Raw genomic sequence first — 20359 nt, forward strand, 5'->3', positions numbered from 1 at the left:
CCACAGGAAGTGAGCGAATTCCAGAGGCTTCCTGTGTCTTCGAGCTCAACCTCACTTCCTGTGCCTCACAAGTACCAATGGAGGCTCAAGCTTGGCTTAGGACAGCCCAGGTGGGCAGTTAGTTATTTCTGATTTATCATTGACTAGCACATGCCTGTTTAGTGTGTGTGGGTGCTAGACCAAGCAAGATGGAGATTTTAGAATTCACATGTCCCATGTTGGAATACTATGGTTCCTGCTCCCTTCTCTTAAAAAGAATCTTTAGACTTCCTGGTTAACACGGCTGCAATCTAGACGCAAATCGCTTCCTCTCCCTGGCACTGAATGAAATAGACTACCTTAAAAGAGCATAAAAATCACCTTTGGAAGAATGGAGGGACTCTCCAGTATCCCACAGAAACGAAGGTACGTGGGGCTTGAACATTTCCACACTATAAGAAGGAGGAAAAGCTTGCACAAAAACGTGAACTGAGCTGCCCTTTCCCCACCCCCCACCCCCCACCAAACCAAAGTAAGGTATCAGAGCGCTCCCTGGGACAGCGAGTGAGTGAGGAATGTCTCTGTCTGGGGAAGCACACCAGGGTCCTTGGGATCTAAAGACTGCAACAAAACTACCTCTCAGGGAGGTTTCAAAGGAGAATCCTGAGCTGAGCAAAGGGGAGGCCATGCTGAACACAGGGAAGGTTGCACTGAGCAAAGGGGCAGCTGCGCTGAACACAGGAGAGGTTGCACTGAGAACAGGGGCCTGCTCTCTAAGAAATCTCAGAGGCTGGTAAGAACTAGTCTGAGGCAACCTAAATTCACAGAAAACCCACCCATATCACCCAGACTCCAGACTAAAAAGGAAAGGGGAATAAAACCACCAAAGGGATGGCTCACATGGCCCAAAATCAAGCCTCTGGGAAGAAAGGGAAAAAGGTGACTATTGAAAACTTTTATGGTGGGAGTATCCAAGGAAAAGAAGAGAAAGAGGATGAAACCCAAACAAAATCAAAACATGCCTCCCAAAATGGAAATTATCCACAAGCTCTGGAAGAACTCAAATTGGAGCTTACCCAAAAGATGGAAACCTTCTGGAAGGAAAAATGGGAGAAAGAGATCAGCAGTCTGATAGACAAGACTTCACAATTGGAGAAAGAGCTGGAAGCATGTAATAGAAGGGCAGACAAAGTTGAAAAGCAAAACCAGTCTCTAACGACCAGAATTAAGCAACTGGAAGACAGTGAACATACAAAACAGCAAGAATCAATAAAGCAAAGCCAAAAAATTAATGAATTAGAAGAAAACATAAAATATCTCACTGAAAAGGTCAGAGACCTGGAAAACAGAGGAAGAAGAGAACGTGAGAATTATTGGTCTGCCCGAAAAACCAGAGATAAACAAAAATCTCAATGCTATACTACAGGAAATTATAGAAGAAAATTGCCCACATGCTCTGGAGCAAGGGAACAAAATAGAAGTAGAATGGGTTCATAGAACACCCTCTATACTAAATCCCCAAAAGACTACCAACCGCCAGGAATGTAATTGCCAAATTCAAGAGCTTCCAAGAAAAGGAAAAAAATCCTACAAGAAGCTAAGAAGAGGAGCTTCAGATATAGGGGGGCTCCCATAAGGATCACACATGACTTAGCGGCTAACATACTAAGAGACCGCAAAGTATGGAACACGATATTTAGAAAGGCAAGAGAGCTGGGTCTCCAACCAAGAATCAACTACCCAACAAAACTGACTATATACTTCCAGGGGAAAGCATGGGCATTCAACAAAATAGAAGATTTCCAGGCATTTGCTAAGAAAAGACCAGAACTTAGTGGAAAATTTGACATCCAATCACAGAAAGCAAGAGAAACATGAAAAGGGAAATATGAAAGAAAGGGAAAAGGAGATAAATCTTATCTTTTTCTTTAAGTAAAACACTCTTTTCTATAAGAACTACATTTACATCAAATTATATATATATTAATATGTGGGGAAAATGTATTGTGTAACTCTCAAAAATTGTACTCACCATAAGAGTAGTTAGAAGAATCATGCATAAGGAAAGATTGGGGCATCAAGAAGATTTGGTGAAAGGGGGGACAAAGAAAGGAAAGGGGGGGATCAACAATACTAAGAGTTACTTCAAGAAATGGGGGGGAGGGACTAAATAGAACAATATTTTGCCATACAAATATACACATTGGAAGGGGAGGGGAAGATCTCTCATATAAGAAGGAGAGGAAGAGAGCATGAAGTGGTATTACTTAAACCTTACTCTCAGTGAAATCAACTCTGAGAGGGAAGAACATCTAGATCCAGTGGGATCCTGAATTCTATATTATCCAACAGGGTAAGAAAGAAAGGGAAATTAAGGAGGGGGAGGAAGGAGGGAGTATAAAAATGGAGGGAAGGAGAGGGGGGAGGGGAAGGGAGCATAAAAAGGGAGGGACTAGAAAGGGAAGCATACCAAGGGAGAGGACTAGGGGGACTGACCTAAGTAAATCACTGGTTCAAAAGGATATAGCTAAAGAAGAAAGGTCAGAACTAGGGGAAGATATCAAAATGCCAGGGAATCCACAAGTGACAGTCATAACTTTGAACATGAATGGGATGAACTCACTCATAAAACGTAGACAAATAGCAGATTGGATTAGAACCCAATACCCTGCCATATGTTGTCTTCAAGAAACACATATGAGGTGGGCTGATAATCACAAGGTTAGAATTAAAGGATGGAGTAAGACCTTTTGGGCCTCAACTGATAGAAAGAAGGCAGGAGTTACAATCATGATTTCTGACAAAGCCAAAGCACAAATAGACCTGATCAAAAGGGATAGGGAAGGTAAATATATTCTGTTAAAAGGGAGTATAGACAATGAGGAAATATCACTAATCAACATGTATGCACCAAATGGTATAGCACCAAATTTTTAATGGAGAAACTAGGAGAATTGAAGGAGGAAATAGACAGTAAAACCATATTAGTGGGAGACTTGGACCAACGACTATCAAATTTAAATAAATCAAATCAAAAAATAAATAAGAAAGAGGTAAAAGAGGTGAATGAAATCTTAGAAAAATTAGAGTTAATAGACATATGGAGAAAAATAAATAGGGACAAAAAGGAATATACCTTCTTTTTAGCACCACATGGCACATTCACAAAAATAGATCATACTAGGTCACAGAAACATGGCACACAAATGCAGAAAAGCAGAAATAATAAATGCAACCTTTTCAGATCATAAAGCAATAAAAATATTGATCAGTAAGGGTACATGGAGAGCTAAATCAAAGATTAATTGGAAATTAAATAATATGATACTCCAAAATCGGTTAGTTAAGAGAAGAAATCATAGAAAGAATTAATAATTTCATTGAGGAAAATGACAATGGTGAGACATCCTTTCAAACCTAATGGGATGCAGCCAAATCAGTACTTAGAGGAAAATTCATATCCATGAGTGCATATATTAACAAATTAGGGAGGGTGGAGATCAATGAATTGGAAATGCAAATCAAAATCTTGAGAACAAAGAAATTAAAAAACCCCAGAAGAAAACCAAACTAGAGATCCTAAAAATTAAGGGAGAAATTAATAAAATCGAAAGTGATAGAACCATTGCACTCATAAACAAGACTAGAAGCTGGTACTTTGAAAAAACAGACAAAATAGACAAAATACTGGTCAATCTAATTTAAAAAAGGAAAGAAGAAAGGCAAATTAACAGCATCAAGGATGAAAAGGGGGACCTAACCTCCAACGAAGAGGAAATTAAGGCAATCATTAAAAACTACTTTGCCCAACTATATGGCAATAAATATACCAACCTAGGTGATATGGATGAATATCTACAAAAATATAAATTGCCTAGACTAACAGAAGAAGAAATAGATTTCTTAAATAATCCCATATCAGAAAATGAAATCCAACAAGCTATCAAAGAACTTCCTAAGAAAAAATCCCCAGGACCTGATGGATTCACCAGTGAATTATATCAAACATTCAAAGAACAGCTAACCCCAATACTATACAAACTATTTGACATAATAAGCAAAGAGGGAGTTCTACAAATTCCTTTTATGACACAAACATGGTACTGATCCCAAAGCCAGGCAGGCCAAAAGCAGAGAAAGAAAATTATAGACCAATCTCCCTAATGAATATAGATGCAAAAATCTTAAATAGGATACTAGCAAAAAGAATCCAGCAAGTGATCAGAAGAGTCATTCACCATGATCAAGTAGGATTTATACCAGGAATGCAAGGATGGTTCAACATTAGGAAAACCGTCTGCATAATTGACCACATCAACAAGCAAACCAACAAAAATCACATGATTATTTCAATAGATGCAGAAAAAGCCTTTGATAAAATACAACACCCATTCCTAGTAAAAACACTAGAAAGCATAGGAATAGAAGGGTCGTTCCTAAAAATAATAAACAGTATATATCTAAAACCATCAACTAATATCTTCTGCAATGGGGATAAACTAGATGCATTCCCAATAAGATCAGGAGTGAAACAAAGATGCCCATTATCACCTCTACTATTTGACACTGTACTAGAAACACTAGCAGTAGCAATTAGAGAAGAAAAAAAAATTGAAGGCATCAAAATGGGCAAGGAGGAGACCAAGTTCTCGCTCTTTGAGGATGACATGATGGTCTACTTAAAGAATCCTAGAGATTCAACCAAAAAGCTGATTGAAATAATCAACAACTTTAGCAAAGTTGCAGGATACAAAATAAACCCACATAAGTCATCAGCATTTCTATATATTTCCAACACAGCTCAGCAGCAAGAACTAGAAAGAGAAATCCCATTCAAAATCACCTTAGACAAAATAAAATACTTGGGAATCTATCTCCAGAAACAAACACAGGAACTATATGAACACAACTACAAAACACTCTTCACACAACTAAAACTAGACTTGAACAATTGGAAGAACATTAACTGCTCATGGATAGGACGAGCCAATATAATAAAAATGACCATCCTACCCAAACTCATTCATCTATTTAGTGTCATACCCATTGAACTTCCAAAATTTTTTTTTTTACTGATTTAGAAAAAACCATAACAAAGTTCATTTGGAAGAACAAAGGATCAAGGATATCCAGGGAAACAATGAAAAAAAAAATACAAAGGAAGGGGGCCTTGCAGTCCCAGATCTCAAACTATATTATAAAGTAGCAGTCATCAAAACAATTTGGTACTGGCTAAGAGACAGAAAGGAGGATCAGTGGAATAGACTCAGGGTAAGTGACCTCAGCAGGACAGTATACAACAAACCCAGAGAACCCAGCTTTTGAGATAAAAATACACTATTTCATAAAAAGTGCTGGGAAAATTGGAGGACAGTGTGGGAAAGATTAGGTTTATATCAACACATCACACCCTACACCAAGATAAACTCAAAATGGGTGAATGACTTGAACATAAAGAAGGAAACTATAAGAAAATTAGGCGAACACAGAATAGTGTACATGTCAGACCTTTGGGAAGGGAAAGATTTTAAAACCAAGCAAGACTTAGAAAGAGTCACAAGATGCAAAATAAATAATTTGGAATACATCAAATTAAAAAGGTTTGTACAAACAAAAATGTTACTAAAATCGGAAGGAAAGCAACAAATTGGGAAGCAATCTTCATAAAAACCTCTGACAAAGGTTTAATTACTCAAATTTACAAAGAGCTAAATCAATTGTACAAAAAATCAAGCCATTCTCCAATTGAAAAATGGGCAAGGGACATGAACAGGCAATTCTCAGCCAAAGAAATCAAAAATATTAATAAGCACATGAAAAAGTGTTCTACATCTCTTATAATCAGAGAGATGCAAATCAAAACAACTCTGAGGTATCACCTCACACCTAGCAGATTGGCTAACATGACAGCTATGGGAAGTAATGAATGCTGGAGAGGATACGGCAAAGTAGGGACATTAATTCATTGCTGGTGGAGTTGTGAATTGATCCAACCATTCTGGAGGGCAATTTGGAACTATGCCCAAAGGGCACTAAAAGACTGTCTGCCCTTTGATCCATCCATAGCACTGCTGGGTTTGTACCTCAAAAAGATAATAAGGAAAAAGACTTGTGCAAGAATATCCATAGCTGTGCTCTTTGTGGTGGCCCAAAATTGGAAAATGAAGGGATGCCCATCAATTGGGGAATGGCTGAACAAATTGTGGTATATGATTGTGATGGAATACTATTGTGCTCAAAGGAATAATGAAGTGGAGGAATTCCATGGGGACTGGAACCTCTTCCAGGAATTGATGCAGAGCGAAAGGAGCAAAATCAGAACATTGTACACAGAGACTGATACACTGTGGTACAATCGAACGTAATGGACTTCTCCATTAGTGTCAGTGCAATGTCCCTGAACAATCTGCAGGGATCTAAAAAACACTATGCACAAGCAGAGGATAAACTGTGGGAGTAAAAACACAGAGGAAAAGCAACTGCTTGACTACAGGGGTGGAGGGGATATGACTGAGGAGAGACTCTAAATGAACATTCTAATGCAAATACCAACAACCGGGAAATGGGTTCGAGTCAAGAACACATGTGATACCCAGTGGAATCATGTGCCGGCTATGGGAGAGGTGGGGGTGGGGGAGGAGGAAAAGAGAATGATTTTTGTTTCCAATGAATAATATATGGAAATGACCAAATAAAATAATGTTTAAAAAATAAAGAATCTTTTGCTTCCTTCAAAGCACTGCTTGGGTCCCACCTCCTTCAGAATGTCTTTCCTAACTCCCTTCCATAGCATCCATATTATCCCCATCCTAGCCCCAAGTCATTAGTACTTTATTCAATCCAGATATTACTTTATATCTATTCTCCATGTATGTTTATACATGCTTACCTAGGTAGACATATAGGAGAATATAAATTCCTTGAAGACAGAATTATTCTCTTTTTGGTTTTTGTATCTTCAGGACCAAGTAAAGTACCTACCACATAGTAGGCACTCAATAAATGCATGCTGTTGAATTGTATTGTGACAGCCACAATTCAAACAAAATTTCCTGTCTTCAAATATTCATTAATAAGGTCAAACATTATGTAAATAGACAGGGATTACATGGGCAAGAAAAGAAAGGTGGAGTTGGAGTAGAACTGATTAAGTTTCTAATAATTTTGTTAATTAATTTATTAGTGATGATAATTATTACTAATTTTACGGAATCTATCATATTGTTGTTTAAATAGCTCTGGCTCCTTTGCTTTTCCTACTTAAAACCCAGTTCTGTATTAGGAAGGTCAATGGCGAAACATTGACTCAGAAGCCTGAATTACTGAACTATCCACTGTAAGATTAAAATTAATATCCAATAACTCCAAGTATTATATTTTTTATAAGATTTATTAATTATCACTTGAAGTAGAGGAAAAGTATAGCCTGAGTAAAGAGCAGTTTTTCCCTTCCATGTTTGCTGGGGGAAAAGAGAGCAACAGGGCAGGGTTCCTGAAACTTTATCTAGAAAACATAAGAACTTAATGTGAGGACAAAAATGGGGTTCTGGGAAATGGAGTCCCGGAGTACAAAATTCTAATTACACACCACTGAAGGATTCTATTATAATAATATAGTTCATTCATTTAGTTTAGTAATATATTGTGCCCCCAAGATTATTTTCTATTTATACGTTTCCAGAAAAGAAAATAAATTTAAGGGCAAGGAATCTTCAGTTTTTGTCTTTGTATCCCCAGAGGCTAGTACAATGGCTATATCAAAGAAGGCACATTTTTGATCAAATAAATTTGAATCTCCAAAACACACCCTTTTGCACAAACTATAACTTCTGTCCCAGTTTTTTCTTTAGGTAGCCCATAATCTGAACAAACAAGAGCCTGACATGCCAATGTGCAATGAGGAGTTACAACAGTATATATATATGGGAAGCTGGCACTGCTCAACACCTAATCAACCCTTAATGCATTGGAAGTCAGTTCTGGGTATCTTTCACAAGTTCTGTGCTAATAGTTTCTGAGAAATTAGAACATAGGAAGGTCAGCTCCTTCCTTTTCATTAAATGGCATATGGTCTACTTGTAAAATCCTAGCTTAAATAGCCCTTATCTTTGGTTAGTGCTATTGTAGAGGCTATAGAATCTCTAGGACTGACAGTTAACTGTTGTGGTTAAAGGATGTCTTGTGGGTACCAAGAGAGAACCAAGAGAACCTTCTGCCTGACAAGATTTGGAAGGTTAACTTCATCTTTGAAAGAGTCTTAGGAGACTTTTTGAAAGAATTGAGTTCAAGTCTTATTCTACAGAGATATTGTCTGAGGAAAATTTCTGAAAGACTTAAACTGCCATCTTGCAAAAAGTGAATAATTGAACTGAGGTTCCAGTTTGAAGAAGAATCAGCAGTTAACAAGCAAACAATTGTACTTCATAAATTCAATTACAACAATGAAAAAAATTTTCAGTAACTGAAAAAATAATGGATGTGATTGCTGAACCTCTCCAAGTGATTTGAAAGATTGCAGAGAATGGAAGCAAGGTGTAGCAGTGGATAGTGTTGGGCCTGGTGTCCATAAGACTCATCTTTCTGAGTTCAAATCTGGTCTCAGACCCTTTTCTGTTTGCCTCAGTTCTTCCTCTGTAAAACACGCTGGAGCAGGAAATGGCAAATTATTCCAGTCTCTTTACCAAGAAATTCCCAAAGTGGGTCATGAAGAATCAGACATGACTAAACAACAGAATAGCAAATAAGAGAATAAAGAGAATTATCACTGTACTAGAAAAGAGGAAACATGCCAATTAAAAAAAAAGAATAATGGAATGCGCAAAACAAAACTATTGAACACAAAGGAATTTGACTTTGATTCCTGTTAAAATTCTTTTTTTTAAGTTAAAAAATTCTGAAGTACATATTTAAAATAAATATATATATACATATATGTATATATATATAAAACATTCAGTTCAGGAAATTGTGATCACAAAAAGCCAGAATAGCTTCATTGAGAGCATTCTGCCAAATTAAATTCATTTTCCCTTCAGAAGGGTTAGTATACAAATAGATCAGAAAAGTGCTGTAATGCTTTTTGTATGCTTTTAGGAAAATGTTTTATAAACTCTCTTGCTATTCTAATGGGAAAAGTGAAACAATGTGGGGAAAATAATAATGTATAAATCAGGTGGATTTGGAATTGTTTAAATGGCTGTGACACAAAGAGTAGTTGTTAATAGTTCAATGGGTACTTGGAATAATATCTCCAGGAGACTGTCCAGAGGAAGATAACTAGGATGGAGAAGGGTTCTGAGTCTAGCATTTAGCACAGTGCCTGGCTAAATAAATGTTTATGTACTCGACTTGACTCATACTACATGAGAATCAGTTGAAGGAAAGTAAAGATATTTCTCCAGGCTATGACTATGGTAGATGGGCAATATGGGTACAACTACTAGTTCCAAATATTTGAAGGACTCTTTTGTAGAAGAGGATTTTTTTTCTATTTTACTATAGAGGACACTACTAGAAACATTAAATATAAGCAACATGAGACAAATTTAGACTTCATTTAAGAATGCCTTTGTAACAATGAGCTGGGAGGGACCTTAAATATCATCTACTTCAACTTCTATATTTTAAAATTGAAAAAACTGAGGACCAGTGTAATTACAGGTTGTGTTTTTGTTTCCTAAAAGACACATATAAGGTATATTCATATAGAATTTGAAGTTTTACAAAGTTCTTTCTTTACAATAAGGCTGTGAGAAAAGTGGGAAAAGAATGATTTCCCCCCAATTTAAAGATTACTTTAACCTGATAGACATTTTTTAAAAAAGATATACAGACTGAGAATTTAAGTGATTTGTTTTTGGGCATATTGTTGTTGTTATTGGTCCTTTAAAAAAAATCTCATCTTTTGCCTTAGTATCCTTTCTAAGCCAGAGGAGTGGTAAAGGCTAGGCAATTAGGGTTATGGTGAAATGGCACTGCAGGGATGGAATTGCACTCACACCCAAAGGATTCAATTTGCTATATTTATTGAGGGTGTGGGGGATTTTTTCTCTCCTATCCTTGGGAATTTTCTACCCTCTCCCAGATTATTCTTCCCTGGGTGTTCCACCCTGAAAAGCAGAGAATGGACAGGGGAAAAAAAGACATCAACATCTCCAGGAGGAGGTGTGTTTTGGGGCTCACCATCATGAATTTTAGGGTACTAAAAAGAGGAAGAGGGCATGTATAAGACTGGGAGGATTCCAAAAATTCAAAGATTTTCCTGTAATTGCAAAGATCCCCAACACACATGTGTAATGTCTGGTTTAATGTCATCTATCTGGCTCATCAAAGTTTTTTAGGTGTCCTTTCTCAGCCATTTAAGTTCTTATCAAAGGAGAGAAAGTCATAATACAGCTTGGGTGTCCCCCTACCTATTTCAGGCTTAGAATGTAAAGCAAACCCTCATCAACTGGGAGAAGGGCACAGGGTAAAAAATCTACATTCTACTTGGCAATATCTACTAACTAGTAAAAAAGCATAAGATCTAAAGCACCATTTAAAAAAGGATTTCAATTTTTTAAGGGGTAAGAGCCAAGATGGCAGCTTACTAATAGCAAAAGCTGAAATACTGCTCTGCAATCCTTCCAAACCAATCTTTAAAAAGACCTTCAAAATGACAGGAGTTAAAAATGTTGGGGTTCAATAGTCACAACAAATATATTTGTGGGTGAACACTCAGAAGGAAGGTTGAAGGCTGAGGGAGAGTGGGTGATGAGGGAAAAAGAGAGGGGAACAATAAAGGAAGAAAGACTCAGAGATAAGAGAATTGCAGTAAAAGCATAGGCCTTAAGCAAATAGGCTCTAGGTGGAATTGAGCTTCCTTGTGGTTAGATATATTCATTTTTATTGAGGTTACAAAAAGGAAGAGGGGAAGGAACAGAGGTGGTCTGACAAGTTAGGTAATCATCACAAGATGCACTCTGCAGTATCCTAAAACAATAAATGTAGCTGATGCCCCAAATCAGGAGTACACATGACCTAAGGCATATGAGTTTATTTGATAGCTATGTTAATTGATTGTTGTTGGTAAAACAAAGATACTGAGATATCTGGTCAGTCTTCTGGAGTATAGCCTCAGGCTGGGTCACAATTTTACAAGGTTAAGTACTGAACCAAGGTCATAGAACTGAGCTTGGTAAAAATGAGCATATGACTCATAAGCGTGGTTTTTGAGTACCCCTAAAATATAACCAAGGTTTATACATTCTCAACTGCTACAAAAAATCAACAGCAAGATGCAGTTAGGGTTCTTTTATGCTCAATACAAGTTGAAAAGTCAGCATAAAGTCAATTTTCATGGGATAAAGGGGAACTGGGAACAAAACTGCACACAAAGGAGTGCTAGCCTACCAATCTGAACCAACTGTGCCAGATTCCAAGCTTGAGCATAGGCCAACTTTAGGATTCCAGGACCCTGGCTATGTGAACTACAGAGTACCTCACACCCAGGGTTTGCATATTTATTAGCGTCTGAGAGCTTCCAGAGAAATATCCACATTTTCATGTTATAGCCCCCAAACCTAGAAAATGGGCATGGCCAAACTCAGGAAGAAGTGTGTTTTGGGGTTTGACCTGTATGTCAAAAGGAATAAGAAGCATGCACAGATTTGGGGTATTCTTCTCTAATGTCAGAGTTCCCAGTGCACAGGTCTCTTGTTCCTCCATTGTCTATCTTGTCATCATTTATCAATGTGGGAGAGGTCTTCCTACCCTTCTGGAATGAGAATATGGAGGAGAAGGAATGTTCTACATTAGAGGATCACTAGTGTATTTTACAGCTCAGAACTATGACTAATTAATAAAACAGATTAGGCACAAATCAGTTTATAACATTACAGATTCAATACAGGTGATTGATCAGTAATACAGATTACGCAGTGCAGGCTTGACTAATGCTGCAGTTTATATTGAACTAGTACTAATTAGTGTAAAAGCGGAAAATGCCAAAATGAATGGAAAAGACTGGATTTGAAAAGCTGTCTCAGAAAAAGGTGACATGGAATCCTACTGCCATCAGGGGATGGGATGGAATATTCCAGCCAAGTTAAAACTGGAGCAGTTGAAAACTGCTAGGTTCTTCTTCTCTGCTTGACTTGAGGAGAGAAGGAATAAAACCCCTACTGAGAAGATAACCTATATGCATTAATCCTTTGCTGAGAAACAGAAGGTTCAATCCACTCATCAATGATATAATTATGATAGAGACTTTTCCCTTAGGGGAAAGAAAAAGTTTATCCTGAAAGAAGATTTATATCAACCACATCTTTGAGGCAATTATTTTTTATGTTAACCGAATCCCCAAGTTTTATTGTATGGAGTGCATAATCTAATAGACAACTGTCACATCCACAGCTTCCATTTAACCCACTGATTTGCACTCCAGGGGGTTTTACAACACAGATTTGGCAGCACCTGTGTCTAAGAGACAATCAGAAACTTATGTTCCTATTTTTAGGGTTACATGGGGTTCTGTGCTCTTATCTGGATAATGGGCAGGTATCACAGGAGCTAACACACTAGGATGAGGAAAAGTCAACACTTGTTCCTGTTCCTCATTCTCTAATTCTTCATTGGTTTCTCCTGCACTAATTTCCCATGTTTTTAAAATCTCTTTGAAATTTTCATTAGTTTTTATTCCATTGCCCATACTTCCTAGTCCATTTTCTCCATATACCATATTTTTAACTGGACAGGTCTTGGCACACCATAATGAAATTGCACCTTTTTGCATATCAAGTCTTTGGGGATTACCACCAGCTACTTGGGAATATTTTGGAAGAGCACCTGCTTTAATATATTCTTACATGGTATTCAGGTCTGCAGCTTGTTGGGAATTATAGTAGCATTCAGTATCAAAATAATTTGGGTAGTTTGGTCTCCCATACCGGAATGCATTATTAAATTCATTATTAAACCCATAATTTCTATATCCATTTTGCCTGAATCCATTAAAGTGATTAAATCTATTGCTTTGGTTTCCCCTGAAGCTTTGTCCAAAGAATTGACCCCTAAAATATCCATTATCTCATGAGATGACCAGGTCTGTTACAAAGAAAACATCTTGGGGTTTGTCTGTATTGTCTGGTTGTAATTATTTCTGGGTTGTCTACAAGTTCTTAGTGCAACTACTGTTTTTTCCTGCACCTCATTGAATTTCAGTTTTTGTTTAAGCTCTCTGATTTCTTTAGTTATCAATTATATTGTTTTTCTCTTCTGATTGCGTATCTTTCTCATCTTGGAAAACATAGTTAGCAATTCTCCTAATTTTATCAAGACCCATGTCAAACCAATTTGGACAATTACTCCAAAAATTTTTTTGAAGCACAGGTCATGCATTTTTTTTTCAAACTGCCTGCAAATGTGATTTACATTCTCATCTGTTAAAATATTCAATCCAATCCATTTTTCAGCACTGTCAATTATTCTATCGAGGAAAGTGAAGGGAGTCTCCCCCATTTCCTGCTTTAGGCTGTCAAATTTTTTATCAGGCTCCTGGGCATCTGGAATTTGGCCTCATGGCTTAAATTATTGCCTCCCTGGCTGTAGTTAAGTCTCTATACCCTGCAAAAGAGTTATATTCTCAACCAGGATCCCAAGTTGGCCAATCAGCAATTAGGGGGTTATTATTAGCACCCTGTATAATCTGCTGTTTCTCTCTTTTTGTTAACAATTCATACATAAGGATATCAAAGTCCACATAAGAAAGATTGTAAAGCTTAACTAAACTGCTTGAACTGCTTTATGACACCCATGGGTTCTTCATATGATGGAGTATTTTTCTTAAAACTGTCTATATCAGCCTGTGTAAACTTTTTGTGGCACATGAGATTCACTATACCATGCTCTGGGAACACTATGGGTACCTCTCTTAGAGGAAACATATGAACTGGTTTGCTTTATAATGATTCAGTTTTTATTTCTAATTTAGTTGGTTTATCTGATTTAGTTGCACCCTCTAATTTAGTTGCGTCATGTTCATTAGTTTCTGCCATTGTCCTTTTAGCCTTGAGTAATTCCTCATATTGAGTTTGCATTCTATCTAGTTTAGTCTCTAGATAGTTCACTTTTAACATTAGATCACTCTTTGCAGTAGCTTGCTTGATGTTTGCTTTTAAATATTTAAACACAACTGCTAAAGATTTGATCATCATGTAAAAGCACATTATAAACAATAGTAGCCCAGGGACTTAAGAGATTAGTTGTAGGATTGTCAATGATAGTACTGGCATTAGAAAGTCATAGGCAATTACATTTTGTACATATTCTGGTACAATAGTGAAAAGGAGAGGAGTCATATCTAATAGAGAAAATCCCATGGTGATTTTATGTAGCTAATTCAACAGGTTTTCTGAGAGTACAGATTCTTTGTATCCAGTTGACTGGGAGATGGATTTGTAGCCACCTAGAGTTCAGCTCTAACTGCTTCCACAGACTCCCTACTAAGATTATGTATGGTTGCAACTGCCTATGTTGAAAATTGGACCCTTAAAATCAGACTAGGTTTTTTGTTCTACTTGGCTTGCCAAACTGTAAAAATGAAATAATGACAAACTATAAAATAAAATATTTAGATGGAAAAACTGTTCCAATATAGGTTCAAAACTGTTTAATTTGCCAATCAGGTTCAAACTGTTTGGATACTGTTGATAGAGGTAATCAAAAGTATCCTCAGTGATGAAATGAAGCTCAAATGTGAACTTCCCTTCAGGGCCAGGCTCAAGGACACTAAAGAGACTCGTATTATAAACATAAAATGTTTATTGAAATATATAAGAATAAATAAAGGGTTTCTAATTCTAAGGAATTCTAAATCCACCCAAATAAACTCCCAGGTTCCACAAGGAACCGCTTCTCCTGTTTCACAGGCTACACTAATCCTCCCTAATCTGGCTAACCCAAATTTATACTATCTAAATAAAAACCACCACTATTATCCTTATAAATATTAACTTCGGCTTCAAATTATAGAATAGCAAAGGCTAGCTGGTTGAGTCTCAACAAGAATCAAGTTAGGACTCTGAGTCTGCTCAGAGTCCAAACCAAAGCCCAGGTTTTTCTTTGGTCTTCTCAGAATTAAACAATCTATAAAACCACAATAGATATTCAATAGTGTTTCCCAAGTTGGGAAAGGAAAACACTGAGCTCCTTCAGATCTTTCTCTCAGACAGAGAGAGAGGCAAAGATGTAAGTTACCTCCTCCAGCCCTGAGAGAGAGTCTCTGGGAGTGTGTCTGCCAACTGCCAGAGTGAAACTCCCAACTGCCAGAGAGAGTAATTGACATAGAAAAATGGTTATAACTGTCAGCAGTTGAAATTAACACGCTCTCTCAGCTCTGCTTCAAACTCCAGTTCTTTTCTCAAGTCAGCCACTTTACTTCTTATCCCTAAACTAATAAAAAAAAAATATTTATTTTCTAATATAATCCTTATACCTTAGGGGAAAGAAAAAGCCTATCCTGAAAGAAGATTTATACCAAGCACATCTTTGAGACAAGAATACCTACATCTTGAGCTTACCATGACATTAAATAGTCTGGGACTTAGTCCCAGACTTCTGATTCAAACCCCTAAACCAATTTGTGGAGGGAAAATAGTCATGGACTATAGTCATGTTTCCTCTACCTTTGTTATACCTCAACCCTTTTATCCAACAAATAGATATTTTGGTTCTATTGGAGACTTAATCATCTTCAATGTGCTGGGGGGTGGGGAGAGCATTACAAGATAAATAAACTAAGAAGAGAGAGACTGAAGGGAATTTTCACTTACCCGAAGTGAAAATCCCCTTCAGACAACTGAAAGGGGGTTGACGGTTGGAACCCCTGACCAAGGATAGCCATTTTGTGGGTTCAAGGATAGAGGGGATTAAATAAGGAAACAAGCTGTTTGATTATAATCCAAATGCGTATACTCAAACAGCTCTGCCAGGGGAAAGTGAGGAAGAAGTGGTGCTACTTTCTATCTATTCCCTGATTCTCAAGTATCTAGCAACATATTGGTTCCTTCTTAATTTCCCCACTAGTACAATTTTGGCACCCCATTTTAAAGACAAGAATCCATCTTAGACAACTGAAAGGGGGTTGACAGTTGGAACCCCTGACCAAGGATAGCCATTTTGTGGGTTCAAGGATAGAGGGGATTAAATAGGGAGACAAGATGTGGCAAATAATGTGGGCTTCTGTTATTATGGTGCTTGGGATTTACTGGACCTATTGTAATATATATAATACTGTGACATCAGTAATGATGGACATGATTGAATTAATCACCAACACTATATCTTTCATGACAATGATACCATTCACTAACTCTGTGGTATGGCAAGCAGTGACTCAAATTTATGTAATACTCATGGCTACTATCCAGACTTTGACATACAGGAAACCTGTGTTAAGAATGATTTTGCCTAGAAAACCAGCACAAATCTTAATAGTGGATAACAAGGTTGAGGACCTATTGAAAAATATTTGCAGTGAATACCTAGCAAGCAAGAACAATGACAAAGTTAGTGAGATGGGGACTGATAACACAAAACAGTAAAAAGTTGATGACAAAGACAAACATTGCAATGATAATGATAAGGCTAAAGAAACAAGGTTGTAGACAATGTTTCAAGCAGTCCTAAGGAAGTTGGAAAACAAGACAAAACAACATCAGAGGTCACAGGGGCTCACAAAATTATGCTTCTTCTTGACATGGCAAGGCTAACCGATGAGTCTGGGGCTTTACACATGAAGGTTCACAAGTCTTTTACCACCCATGACTTGGAGTCTCTGAAGAAGAGATTCCCAAAATTTGCCTCTGAGTCACATAAATATGTAAAAGAGCTAAAAAGAGTGTTCAAGGTTTATGAACCTGATTTTGAGGATGTGGAATTTATAATGGGGGAGGTGTGTAAACCTTAAAATTTCTTAGACTTATAAATGTTGGAAATTTCACCATTGGGAAATTTCATACTTGGAAAATTTCTTAGTGATAGTCTATTGGAATGTGAACCATTGGCATGGGAGGTTCCTCCTCCTCACTTCTTTTTTTTTTTTTTAAATATATTTTATTTGATCATTTCCAAGCATTATTCGTTAAAGACATAGATCATTTTCTTTTCCTCCCCCCCCCACCCCCCATAGCCGACGCGTAAGTCCACTGGGCATTAGATGTTTTCTTGATTTGAACCCATTGCTTTGTTGATAGTATTTGCATTAGAGTGTTCATTTAGAGTCTATCCTCTGTCATGTCCCCTCAACCTCTGTATTCAGGCAGTTGCTTTTTCTCGGTGTTTCCACTCCCATAGTTTATCCTTTGCTTATGAATGGTGTTTTTTTCTCCTGGGTCCCTGCAAGTTGTTCAGGGACATTACACCACCACCAATGGAGAAGTCCATTACGTTCGATGATACCACAGTGTGTTTGTCTCTGTGTACAATGTTCTCCTGGTTCTGCTCCTCTCGCTCTGCATCACTTCCTGGAGGTTGTTCCAGTCTCCATGGAACTTCTCCACTTTATTATTCCTTTTAGCACAGTAGTACTCCATCACCAACATATACCACAGTTTGTTCAGCCATTCCCCAATTGATGGGCATACCCTCATTTTCCAGTTTTGGGCCACCACAAAGAGCGCAGCTATGAATATTTTTGTACAAGTCTTTGTGTCCATTATCTCTTTGGGGTACAGACCCAGCAGTGCTATGGCTGGGTCAAAGGGTAGATATTCTTTTAGCACCCTTCCTCCTCCTCACTTCTTAAGATTACTTTAGGACAGAAACCTTTTGCTGAACAATGGAAAGGGCTTTGACCTATGCTTAAGCATAGAACAGGAAGTTCTTGGAGTCATGATTGATTTTAGAATTGATACAATAGAGATACTTGGAATGACAGAACCAGGTCTTGGAAATTACAATCTCCACCCTACTCAGTCCTAACAGGATTTAGGAAGGACTGCAGCATAGATCAAAATTTAATTATTCCAAAATCCACGCTACTCAGGGTAACAGGATTTAGGAAGGGCTGCAGCAAAGGATCAAGATTTAATTATTTGAGAATATGACCTTCAACAGACATGTGCAAAGCCATAGACCTCTGGGCGGTCCTGGGTTAAGCTAGAGCCACCATTGCCACAGGGAAGACATGGACAGTGATTGGTAGATGTGAGAACTGAGGGGAGGGAACTTGGATGGTTTCCTTAAAGATAGTGGGGTCTGAGGACTAGAGGTGGTTGGTTGGAGAGGTTGTGCTCTGAGAAGCTTGCTCTGAAGGAAGCTGGAGGTGGAGGCCCCCGAGACTGTTTCTCCATTTTGGTCACGTGAGTGATAGGGACTGATCTCTTTTCTTTGCCTCAGCTATCTAAGGGCTTGGGCCTTTTGGCCCAGCCTAAACAGAAGGGGTATTTTAGCCCTATTCCCTTCTCTCCCCTTTCTCTCTCCCTCTCTCTCTCTCTCTCTCTCTAATACCTTTCTTCCTCCTGTTTGTAATTAAACTCCATAAAAGGTTGACTGCTGACTTGAGTTTTCATTTAGGAATTACATAGCTGAATTCCTTGGCGACCTTAAATTAATATATATCAGTCTTTTAAAGTGATTTCCTTGTCACAGGTGTTTAGTCCTCATGAGTAGAGACAATTTGTGGACAAGACCAGACAGGATGATAGCTTGATGGACTGGCCTAGGGAACATGAACATGAAGATTTTGATTTTGCTAGACTGGCTGATTTCACTTATCTAAAATGGTGCAGAGAAGGTCTCCTCCAAGGTGTAAGATCATTCTGTGATAGACCTAATGCATGGAGCAAGTTTGATAGGATGGTCCAAAACCAAAATGAACATCCAGTTAGTTTCATAGACAGACTGATAGAGAACATTGAATCCATATTGGGAATTAGCCAAGATTCACAGGAATCTATGGCCCATGTCCATAGGTAGTTCCTTAAGGGATGTAGCCATCAGATGAGAAATTTCTTTAGAAAATTTCCCCCCAAATAGGACTCTATTACAATTTCTGAATTGAGAGACACAGCCACATACCTTTATGAAAATTAAAAAAAAAAAAAAGCAGGAGAGGGATAAGGATGAACTAAAGCAGAAACTGCAAGAAACCAAAGAGACAATAAAAAAGAAAGAAATTGAAGAGGTGAAGAATTTGAATACTATCAAGACATATTCTAGACCTACTTACCAAACTTAAAGGTGTCAGAGGAACACTAGAAAATGTTCCTTGTGCAATAAGATTGGTCAAAGAGTAAAGGATTGTTACATGAAACAAAGATTTGAGCAGGGACACAACAGGAATACAAAACATCAGACAAACACTAGTGAGAAATGCAAGATTTCAGAGTGTAAGCATCCTGTTCCTATTATATCCCTCACTGCCTGCTGTCAGCCTCCATCAGACCTACATTTACAAAAATGTTTTGAACAGCTCTTTTTGTAGTGGCAAAGAATTGGAAACTAGAAAGTGAGGAGGTGCCCATCAATTGGGGAATAGTTGAATGAATTGTGGTACATGTTGGTGATGGAATACTATTATGCTATAAGAAATAATAAGCAAGATGATTTCAGAAGAAGTTGGAAAGATCTGTAGGAACCAATTCAAAGTGAAATAAGCAGAAGCAGGAGAACATTATACACGGTGACAGCAATATTGAATGATGATCAACTGTGAAAACTTGGCTACTCTAAGCAGTGCAATGACCTGGGACAATCCTGAAAGACTTATGACAGGGAATGCTATCTACCTTCAGAGAAAGAACTGTTGGACTCAGATAGATGTGGATGAAAGCATAATATCTTTCACATCAGTGTATTTAAGGTATTATTTTGGGGTTTTGGTTAGGTATAAATGCTCTCTTATTACAATGACCATTGTAGAAAGGAAACTAGAACAAGGAACTTTCTGGACTTTCTGCTACTGTGTTGGAATAAGCAACTGTGAGAATATTAGAGAGAGAGGAAATTGTCAAGACTGACAGTTGGTGGGGGAAGGGGCAACTGGGAGTGGCAGTGGGGCTTGTGGCTAGCACTTCCTTCCTGGAGTTGGGGGTGGCAGGAGTTTTGGCTTCCCAGTCTGGATAGGAGTGCCTCTACTTTCTTCAGTCTGAAGAGACAGGCCCTATCAGTTCTTAAAGTCAGAACTTTTCTGGTTGCTTGCTGTCTACTGCTATGATTTTGAAATTAAGAAAACTAGCACAGATATAGTGTAGACAGGAATAAGAGAAACCTTCCACCAGTCTATGAGTCCTGGCCTCATCTCCAAAGCTGAGAAAGACTCCAACCTTATTTAAGGATATCCCTTTTCCCTTTTCCCTGATACCTCTCCAATCTGAACTGGTTATTAAAATTGATCTTATTT

The sequence above is a fragment of the Monodelphis domestica genome, chromosome 8 (genome assembly GCF_027887165.1).
Source record: "Monodelphis domestica isolate mMonDom1 chromosome 8, mMonDom1.pri, whole genome shotgun sequence".
NCBI lineage: Eukaryota > Metazoa > Chordata > Mammalia > Didelphimorphia > Didelphidae > Monodelphis > Monodelphis domestica.